Here is a 9,209-nt window from a genome sequence, read left to right as displayed (position 1 = left end):
TATCAGCATTGTGTCATTTTTTCATCATTTCACCTTGGCAGTGTTTTGGGAATCGATTTCACTTCTACAAAAGATGTGTTTTAAAGAGGTAGAATTTCTTCAGACTTCAAGAGTGGTGGGAATCTGGGTTAGATGTTGTTATCTGTTGTTAGGTGTTATTATATCTGCCAAACCTTATAAAAGTTTATCACCACTGTATTTTTTGCAGGCCCCTGTGCTTCTCTGTCCTGCTTTGTCATGCTTCACCATACCTCTCTGTGCTTTGAAGCATGGCAAAGCGCAGGCAAGCATTGTACTGTGTTTCATCACACATTGCTATGCATTCCCTGAGACAAACTTTTGTAAGGGTTAATTTACCCTGTTGCTTTCCCATACCTCTCTGTGCTTTGCAATGCTTCCCTATGCTTTACCAGACCTCTCTGTGCTTTACAATGCTTCCCTATGCTTTACCAGACCTCTCTGTGCTTTACAATGCTTCCCTATGCTTTACCAGACCTTTCTGTGCTTTACAATGCTTCCCTATGCTTTACCACACCTCTCTGTGCTTTACAATGCTTCCCTATGCTTTACCAGACCTTTCTGTGCTTTACAATGCTTCCCTATGCTTTACCAGACCTCTCTGTGCTTTACAATGCTTCCCTATACTTTACCAGACCTCTCTGTGCTTTACAATGCTTCCCTGTGCTTTACCAGACCTCTCTGTGCTTTACAATGCTTCCCTATGCTTTACCAGACCTCTCTGTGCTTTACCATACATCTCTGGGCTTCCCTATGCTTGACCATGCTTTCACTGTGCTGTCTTACACTTTGCTGTACTTTTACTGTGGGGAAACTTTTATAAGGTAACACATTAGCGCCTGTGCACACTGTGCGCAGTCCACGGCATGGTTCATGAGTGAAACTCTCTTCGTTTGGTGCTGGATCCATATTGTAACTGCCCACCTGAACTTGGGGTAAGGAAGAGAGCCTGTGCCTTAAACAGATAGAACAAAAAGCAAATGTTTGTATCATTCGATAACCCACAGAAACATGCACACACACAAAACCCAAGCATTGCTTTTGCAAAAACTGCAGGGGTGTGATGGCAGCAAATAAAACATGCATTTTAGATATAGAAGTATTTTCTAATAGATAAAGCCATTGAAAAAGACTTCTAATCAAAATGTTATTCATTCAGCGTAGTGTTTCTGTTGGAGACGCTGAGAAAGACTTTGAGTGGAAACGCTTTGCAATTGAGTTTACTTACTTAACGGGTTTACTTAAGAATGAAATAATGTCAGACGTTTGAGCAACTCGTTGAAAAGGTCGAGAAACGAAAAAAAAACAACAAAAAAAAAAACAACTTTGAACATGCATTGCAATAATAATAATAATAATAATAATAATAATGACCTGCTTTGTCAACTACACGATTTCTAGCGTTGATGCTCGTGTCAATCAATGATTGCTCTGTGTTCAGAACGGCAGGTATTGCATATAAGCGAGGTGCTGTCGATAAACTTTCTTGTTGTTATTAATAATATTATTAGCCTGCAAAGTTGAATTTGCCATGCTGAAATGACATTCATTTTAAGCCGTTCCTTTTTTTAAGCACTCCTGCAAAATTCGGCCTAACGTTGTTCACATGCTAATTTTGTCTTTTTAAAGCTAACGTTTCTACTGCAGACAAACAAAATAACATGTATTATTAAGTAGTTCAGGGTGAAGTCAGGTTTATTGAAGCAATGTTTTGCCAACAAAGCAGAAACAAATCTTTGGAAGTTTCTAGAAATTAAAAATAATGAAAAGCAACTCTTCAAGGTAATTTATTAAACGTTACTTAATTTACCCTGCGTGTGTGCGTGTGTCTGTCTGTATGTCTGTCGGTGTGTGTGTGTGTGTGTGTCTGTTTCCCTGAGTGACTGTCTCTATTCATTTCAGTGTGTTTGCATGCTATGCTATGTTTGTTATAACACAGACGGGAAATGCTTTTTGAAATAAGTTTTATTTAATACTTCAACAGTTCTGTTTAACACTTTGATCTATGAAATATTGAACACACCTGTAAACACATTCTTCATTGAATTAAATTTTCTTTTTGTATTACTTTATGGGGGGGGGGGGGGGGGGGGGGTCATCATGCATGTGCTCCATAATCAATATATAGATTTATTTTTAATATGCGTCCCACCGGGGGGGGGGGGGGGCATCATGCATGAGGTCCATATCAATATATGTGCTTTATTTTTAATATGCTTTACCATCACCTCTCTGTGCTTTTTAATATGCTTTACCACCTCTCCTCTCTGTGCTTTGCAATGCTTCCCTATGCTTTACCAGACCTCTCTGTGCTTTACAATGCTTCCCTGTGCTTTACCACACCTCTCTGTGCTTTACAATGCTTCCCTATGCTTTACCAGACCTCTCTGTGCTTTACAATGCTTCCCTATGCTTTACCAGACCTCTCTGTGCTTTACAATGCTTCCCTGTGCTTTACCAGACCTCTCTGTGCTTTACAATGCTTCCCTATGCTTTACCAGACCTCTCTGTGCTTTACAATGCTTCCCTATGCTTTACCAGACCTCTCTGTGCTTTACAATGCTTCCCTATGCTTTACCAGACCTCTCTGTGCTTTACAATGCTTCCCTATGCTTTACCAGACCTCTCTGTGCTTTACAATGCTTCCCTATGCTTTACCAGACCTCTCTGTGCTTTACAATGCTTCCCTATGCTTTACTAGACCTCTCTGTGCTTTACAATGCTTCCCTATGCTTTACCAGACCTCTCTGTGCTTTACAATGCTTCCCTATGCTTTACCAGACCTCTCTGTGCTTTACAATGCTTCCCTATGCTTTACCAGACCTCTCTGTGCTTTACAATGCTTCCCTATGCTTTACCAGACCTCTCTGTGCTTTACAATGCTTCCCTATGCTTTACCAGACCTCTCTGTGCTTTACAATGCTTCCCTATGCTTTACCAGACCTCTCTGTGCTTTACAATGCTTCCCTATGCTTTACCAGACCTCTCTGTGCTTTACAATGCTTCCCTATGCTTTACCAGACCTCTCTGTGCTTTACAATGCTTCCCTATGCTTTACCAGACCTCTCTGTGCTTTACAATGCTTCCCTATGCTTTACCAGACCTCTCTGTGCTTTACAATGCTTCCCTATGCTTTACCAGACCTCTCTGTGCTTTACAATGCTTCCCTATGCTTTACCAGACCTCTCTGTGCTTTACAATGCTTCCCTATGCTTTACCAGACCTCTCTGTGCTTTACAATGCTTCCCTATGCTTTACCAGACCTCTCTGTGCTTTACAATGCTTCCCTATGCTTTACTAGACCTCTCTGTGCTTTACAATGCTTCCCTATGCTTTACTAGACCTCTCTGTGCTTTACAATGCTTCCCTATGCTTTACTAGACCTCTCTGTGCTTTACAATGCTTCCCTATGCTTTACCAGACCTCTCTGTGCTTTACAATGCTTCCCTATGCTTTACCAGACCTCTCTGTGCTTTACAATGCTTCCCTATGCTTTACCAGACCTCTCTGTGCTTTACAATGCTTCCCTATGCTTTACCAGACCTCTCTGTGCTTTACAATGCTTCCCTATGCTTTACTAGACCTCTCTGTGCTTTACAATGCTTCCCTATGCTTTACCAGACCTCTCTGTGCTTTACAATGCTTCCCTGTGCTTTAGTAGACCTCTCTGTGCTTTACAATGCTTCCCTATGCTTTACCAGACCTCTCTGTGCTTTACAATGCTTCCCTATGCTTTACCAGACCTCTCTGTGCTTTACAATGCTTCCCTATGCTTTACCAGACCTCTCTGTGGTTTACAATACTGTCACTGACACTTAAATGTTACCGATGACTAGTATTGCTTCAGCCTTTAATATCTAGGTTCATTTTCAAAGTACCCCACAACTGTCAGTTTATGCAGAAAACGCAAAGAAAATGCGTCACAAGACGTAGTGATAGGTGACCGGTTGTTCCAAAAGTTTAATTGTATTATTACACAGGTCGCTACGTCTGATAACCAAAAGCAGGACAATCCTCCTTTTTTTGTAATTGCATATAACCGAAAACAGGTAGTGAGGGCTAAATTTATACAAATGAATCTGACAGTTATGAAGGTCGCCTTTTCAGGCGTGTGTAAATTGTATTTAAATTCCCAGCCTCCGGTTTTGCTTTGCGGTCTCGGCTGAAGTGTGGCCGCATTGTCACGCCTCTGTGTCGGTCACAGTCGAGCCATTGTCTCCGCTGCAGGAACAGCACTCATTTCACAGAGGGTGTTTTTTTTTTTTATAGCGCGTTTGGAAACCAAAAAACAAAACCTATGCAAATCCGACACTTTCCCTAAGCGGGCCGGTTTGAAGAATTTGAAAATATTTTAATAAAGTGTCACGCCAATTGTTTGGAAACCCATTTAAATATAACATTACAACCCTTCCTTTCTTCCTTCCTTTCATTCTTTCTTGTAAAGCATTGCCAAGCACAGAGAGGTCTAGTAAAGCATAGGCAAGCATTGTAAAGCTCAGAGAGGTCTGGTAAAGCACAGGGAAGCATTGTAAAGCACAGAGAGGTCTGGTAAAGCATAGGGAAGCATTGTAAAGCACAGAGAGGTCTGGTAAAGCATAGGGAAGCATTGTAAAGCACAGAGATGTCTGGTAAAGCATAGGGAAGCATTGTAAAGCACAGAGAGGTCTGCTAAAGCATAGGGAAGCATTGTAAAGCACAGAGAGGTCTGGTAAAGCATAGGGAAGCATTGTAAAGCACAGAGAGGTCTGGTAAAGCATAGGGAAGCATTGTAAAGCACAGAGAGGTCTGGTAAAGCACAGGGAAGCATTGTAAAGCACAGAGAGGTCTGGTAAAGCATAGGGAAGCATTGTAAAGCACAGAGAGGTCTGGTAAAGCATAGGGAAGCATTGTAAAGCACAGAGAGGTCTGGTAAAGCATAGGGAAGCATTGTAAAGCACAGAGATGTCTGGTAAAGCATAGGGAAGCATTGTAAAGCACAGAGAGGTCTGCTAAAGCATAGGGAAGCATTGTAAAGCACAGAGAGGTCTGGTAAAGCATAGGGAAGCATTGTAAAGCACAGAGAGGTCTGGTAAAGCATAGGGAAGCATTGTAAAGCACAGAGAGGTCTGGTAAAGCATAGGGAAGCATTGTAAAGCACAGAGAGGTCTGGTAAAGCACAGGGAAGCATTGTAAAGCACAGAGAGGTCTGGTAAAGCACAGGGAAGCATTGTAAAGCACAGAGAGGTCTGGTAAAGCACAGGGAGGTCTGGTAAAGCACAGGGAAGCATTGTAAAGCACAGAGAGGTCTAGTAAAGCACATTTAAAAACAAACCAGGGTAAAGTAACCCTTATAATCTGCCCTCTCTTATTTTTTTTTTATTTAAGATTTTCTTTTTAAAGCAGCCCCCCCCCCCCCCCCCCTCAAGCTGTGAGGTTTTTTTTTTTTAAATTTTTTTAATCTGGTTTAAAAATCTTTCCCTCCCCAAATCAAACCTGGCCCCACCCGGATGCACAGTGAAAATAAAGCAAGTCCAATTTAAAAATAAGCGTCGATTTGCATAGTGTTGTTTTGAATCAGAGTGAGAATACACATTTTTAAGATTCACAGCCGGTAACCAGCTGCCCCTTTTTAACGAATCTATTTGCAAACAGGGCTGTTTTAATCACTAAAACAAGTGGCTCTTCAGTGTGTGCCCGTCCGGTCTCTAGAAGTTATCTGAAAACCTTGTGTAGGGTTAGCAGTATTACTGTTGTTGTTATGTGTGTTTCTAAGTGTCCGTTGCCTCCCTCTGATTGTGCCTCCCTCTCTCGCTGTGGTGCAGCTGGTCCTGTAAAAAAGGGGCTTTAGCTGAGTCACTGCAGATGCTAGTAGTGGTGAGAGAATGGGTGTGTGAGACTGTGTGCATTCGGGGTGGGGAGTGAAAAGTCAAGCTCTTCTGCTGAACGCTGGCGATAAGCTATCAGTACTGCACCAGACTCAGTGCCTACCCCCCACCCCCCCTCCTGTTTAAAAACCTTGAAAACAAAATATAAACTCACTGATACAGCCCTGCATTCACAAACTGGACTAAACTACGGTATGGGTTAGAGAAAAGCATAGGGGAACCTGAAAGCTAGGTTGCAGAAATCCAATGGATTCTGTAAGGGTACCGCCACCCTCTTTGAAAGAAACCAGACCAACAGATCACTTTGTGAGGGTTGCTGGCCTCAACCCCGCCTCACCTGTGTGGAGGTGTTTGCATGCAAAGGGAGAGAGACTTCAACATGATTCTGCAATGGGCTTTCTCAATCTTTCATGGTCCCCACTCACACCCGAGGTTCACAGATAGATCTGGACCGACCGTCTCGCGAGCTACAGGCGTGCGCTCGCCACGGCCCGGTCTGAAATAATCAGAACTGCGGGACACGGTAAACCCACAGTTCTCTTCAAGACCACTGACCAAATCCTACACCTGGCCATAGATCCATCTCCCGTCCACCCTCCTCTCTCACCCGTTGTGATTTCTCCTCTTTCTTTCGGAACAAAATTGACAAAGTCTGTTCTACGCTCGCCAACCACAAACCCAGTCCACTGCTTGACCACCTGGACGCTCTTCCGGTAGTCCCTCCTGCCCTCTCCTCCTTCCCTCCTCTCTCCGTTGCTGATGTTTCCAGCTTACTATTGAAGTCAACTACTGCCACCTGCCTCCTGGTCCCCTGGCCAACTAACCTTGTCCGTCCCTGTGCTTCTGATCTTGCTCCTTCCATTATGCTCACTCTCAACCTGTCCCTGGACTCTGTCTCTGTTCCTGCTGCCCTTAAGCTTGCCCGAGTTATGCTGCTACTCAAAAAACCCTCCCTTGACCCGGCTGAGTTATCTAATTTCCGTCCCATCTCCAATCTCCCTTATCTCTCAAAAACTCTCGAAAGGTCTGTAGCCAGTCAGCTGATGAAACATCTCACAGACAACAATCTGCTCGAATCTCTACAGTCTGGCTTCCGGTCGCATCACAGCACTGAAACTGCTCTGCTGTGGATTGTGAATGATCTCCTGCTCAATGCTGATGCTGCTGCTCCCCCTGTGCTTGTCCTCCTTGACCTAACAGGTGCTTTTGACACCACAGATCATGGCATTCTTCTTGACCGTCTTCGGAAGAATGCTGGGATCTCTGGATCCCGTCTCTCCTGGATGTCCTCTTACCTATGCATGCAGTTTGTCTTCTATGTTGGACGCAGTGGTGTTACAAAACCAGTCTCTCGTGGGGTCCCTCAAACTGCCTTTCTGCCGTCTACTTTATACAGTATTATTTAAAGGGTCTTTGGTAGAAACCTGTTCTTATTCTGGGAATACCGGGTTGGCCTGGTGCTCAAAGGTTGATTGTTACAAACTCGTCCACCAACACAGCCTCATGTTTCATTGCTAGACTAAGGACACCCAGCTCTACTTAAAACTCAACCCTTGAAGCCCCCCTGCCAAGGTCCGGCCCTCGGCTTGCATTCAAGACATCGAGGCCTGGATCTGTCAATTTTCTTCAGCTGAACACTAGCAAATCTGAACTCCTTCTAGCAGGATCCAAAACTCAACTTAACAATCTCAATATAGCTGCCCTGAACCTTGTTATCCCCATGCAATAGTTCTCTTTAACCCTGATAGCTGCTATTAGCTGCTGTGTTGCTGCTATTATTTCCTGTATTCTGCTCTTTCCACTGTATTTACTGCTGCTATTTCTGTATTCTGCTCTTTCCACTGTATTTAATGCACTATTTCATGTATTCTGCTGCTATCCTGTATTCTGCTCTTTCCACTGTATTTAATGCACTATTTCATGTATTATGCTGCTATCCTGTATTCTGCTCTTTCCACTGTATTTAATGCACTATTTCATGTATTATGCTGCTATCCTGTATTCTGCTCTTTCCACTGTATTTAATGCACTATTTCATGTATTATGCTGCTATCATGTATTCTGCACTTTCCACTGTATTTAATGCACTATTTCATGTATTCTGCTGCTATCCTGTATTCTGCTCTTTCCACTGTATTTAATGCACTATTTCATGTATTCTGCTGCTATCCTGTATTCTGCTCTTTCCACTGTATTTAATGTATGATGCATTGTGTTTTTACTGTATATCATGTATGTTGCATTTCTTATGCCAAACATTTGGGTTCATGATACCTAAAAAGAGTAACAATCACGTATACTTTCCGCGGTATATATTTTTATTGCGTACTCTCTGTGTGTGTGTGTGTGTGTGTGTGTGTGTGTGTGTGTGTGTGTGTGTCGGCATGTGTGTTATTTTTATTGTAGAAATGTTTTTTAATGTTCAAAAACAGTGAGGAAATGCTTGATGCTGTTTTTTTTTAAAAAATTTTTATCATGCACGCAGACGAGGGCCAGGCTTATCAGTGCAGGCCTGTGTGCTAGGACTCGGGAAGCAGTGGTGAATGAGGAGAGGAGATTAGGGACCACACAGCTCACTGCGGACAGAGAGAGGGGTAGCAGAACGCCTTCTCCTCTCCTCCAGAACCACATAGAAACAGCGACGGTCAAAACGCTTAGCATCACCCTGTAGAACGAACTCATCGTGCTTCCTAAAGTCAAATGAAACCTGACATTCTCACACACAGAATTCTTTGACTGCCCCCCGCCCCCTGTCCATGCTTCTCCTTCTTCAGCCCACACTGACAATCAGATCCTCCTCTTATTGAATCTGTCCTCTGATCTCTGTGTGCGTTACATTAAGTTTGAAGGGTGTCTTGACTGCGTTGTTTGCGATTGTCTGTTATTATTTTCAAGGAACCAGCCAGTCAAGCGCTTTCTTACATGAGTGTAATGAAACGTCCTAATTCCCTCAGACCATCAGTAGAAATTACACTTGTGACTCACGAGACACACTGCAATGTCTCCACTAAGGTTAGAAAGTGGACATGGTCAGCTTTGACTCAAAGTTTTGCCTTGCATTTTAAGCCTGAGACAACATTTGAAAAAAGGCCTGAGAAATTCAAAATGTGTAATGTTCATGAACTTTGCAGTCAAGCGGAAAGAAAGAAAGAAAGAAAGAGAGAGAGAGAGAGAGACGGAAGCAATGGAGAGCGTTTCAATCAGATAGCGCACCAGGTCGCTCTCTCTGTTTTTGATTCTTGTGCTTATAAGGAGAACAACAAGCCTTCTGTGTGTGTTCTTGAAACGGACCGGGCTGTGACTCAAATCCCCGAGCGTGATCTCATT

This window comes from Polyodon spathula, chromosome 43 (genome assembly GCF_017654505.1).
Source record: "Polyodon spathula isolate WHYD16114869_AA chromosome 43, ASM1765450v1, whole genome shotgun sequence".
Classification (NCBI taxonomy): Eukaryota; Metazoa; Chordata; class Actinopteri; order Acipenseriformes; family Polyodontidae; genus Polyodon; species Polyodon spathula.
The sequence above is the reverse complement of the archived record's forward strand: the minus strand, read 5'-3'. Positions refer to the sequence as shown.